This window comes from Pipistrellus kuhlii, unplaced genomic scaffold, assembly GCF_014108245.1.
Source record: "Pipistrellus kuhlii isolate mPipKuh1 unplaced genomic scaffold, mPipKuh1.p scaffold_m20_p_2, whole genome shotgun sequence".
In the NCBI taxonomy this organism is placed as follows: domain Eukaryota; kingdom Metazoa; phylum Chordata; class Mammalia; order Chiroptera; family Vespertilionidae; genus Pipistrellus; species Pipistrellus kuhlii.
The window spans coordinates 155,926,400-155,928,381 of NW_023425515.1; the positions used below are offsets into that span (position 1 = coordinate 155,926,400).

The 1,982-nt window shown below is 46.8% G+C and overlaps 1 pseudogene; it reads right to left on the bottom strand.

Moving 5' to 3' along the window:
* Positions 1-628: 628 nt before the first annotated feature.
* On the bottom strand, positions 629-1,559 carry LOC118723104 (annotated as a pseudogene).
* Between the last annotated feature and the right edge of the window lie 423 nt (positions 1,560-1,982).

Below are 1,982 nucleotides of genomic sequence, written 5' to 3' on the forward strand. Positions count from 1 at the left end.
CCTGGAGCAGTTGTTGCCCCTGGCCACTGACAGGGTCTGGAATTCTTCTCAGGAGACCATCATTGCTTGTTCCTTCCCTGGGGGAACAGTCTCAGGACACTGTTCCCTTTTGGACCCCAAACAAACTGCCAGCACAAATCCACTGTTTTTGCTTTGATGTCTGTGAATTGATCTGTGATATTTTCTGTGCTAGGGTATTTATATAAATTAATTCATAGTTACCTAGGGAACCCACAAGGCCTGGGGCTCTACCCTGCACTTGACCTGAGGGATAGAAGTGGGCTAAACCAGACTTCATTGTGCTTGGAGGCTGGGTCTGTCAAGGCTGGGAGACTAGGCTGTCTCAGATTCACCAGGGAGGTATCCCAGGCCTCTTGGCAGGGGGAGGGGAGAGGGGGAATGAGCTTTTGAAGTGGAAAAAGGAAATGAGAATGGGTGGACACCCCACATGCATCTTATGGAGATAGATGTGATCCCAACCATGCAAGCAAGGTTAAGACCTTAAATGAGCTGACGAAACCCATTCTCTTGGAAGGCCAGAAGCTCTGGTCCTAGGCCAGGATGCATTTCAGATGGATTTTTTAAAATTTATTTTAATAAGAAAGCCCCTAGGATTTTTCTACACTGCTTACTTGTGTCTGTAGGCTCTCGCCATTGGGTGGGGAGACAGTAGCCTGCTTGAGGCTCTTGGTGCCAGGCTCATGTTAAAGAGTTGGTCAGGTAGAGCAGGAGCTGCCTCTGTTCCCAACCCTCCAGCTGCCAGCCTTTCCCAGAGGGAGGTCTCTCTGCAGGGCAGCTGCCTGAGCCTAAGCTTGAAAAGACTAGAGAGATTGACTGATGTCCCAGGAGTCTTCCCAGGGTAACTCACCAGCTCACTCAGTTTGGCCTTATTCTCCCCTTCCCACTGGGTGGCCAGGCTGGTCAAGTTGTTGGGTCAAGTCTCCACAGATCTTACACATTTCAGAGCAGTGCTAAGATAAGGGACTCAAAACAGGGCTGGAAGTAGTCATGTTGACTGTTGTAGAACCACAGCATCTCATCCAGGAGCTGCTTGATCTTGGCTACCAAGTTGTCCCCTACAAGCTGAAGCTTGTCTTGGGCCAGGTGCAGTTTGACTACCACTGGTCCTTTTCCTTGTGCTTATCCACCTTGACCTTCAGTCCTGTAAGTCCTGTAAGACATGCTCCTGCTGTTTCACTGCCATGATGAGACTTGGGAAGACACTGCCAAACTTTATTAAGGGTTCAATCAAGGTCTTTTGGATCTGGTTCACATTTTGCTGATTGAAGGCATCCAACTGCTTCATGGCCATGCCCATCACTGTCACCATATTCAGATAGTTCTGGTGTTGCTCACAGAGGGGATTGGAGAAGATGTCTAAGGATATTTTGTTTCACAGCAGATTTGGACGTGGCTAGGTCAGCCTCGGGGCTCTTCTGCAGCCTCTTGATTTGTGCTTCCAACTGCAGTTCCTCATGCTCCCTTTTGAAGTCTCTCTCCACTGTTTGGGGAATAATCTGTTTCTTGGGCTGCCCAATCTGGAAAGGAATTCAGCTCATGGTTCTGAACCTGGCCCTGTCAGTGGGGTCCTCACCTGCAACTCAATTTACCTTTTTTTCTTTTCTTTCTTAAGGATACTTATTTTACTTAGAGTGGAAAATTATACAAGTATATGTATGAAACAGAGAATGCTCATAGAGGGTCATATCAAAGCAGAAGCAAGAAGCTAGGAACAAGGAAGAATTCTCCCCCATTGGTTTCAGAGGGAACATGGCCCTGCCAACACCTTGATTTCCAACTTTTAGCCTTCAGAACTGTGACACGTCTGCTCTTTAATGTCACCTAGTTTGTGGTGCAGTAGTATCCCTTTATCTACAGGGATCCAAGACCCTTAGAGGATGCCTGAAACTGTGGAGAGTATCAAATTCTATATATTTTTCCATACATACATATCTATGATAAAGTTTAATCTATAAATTAGG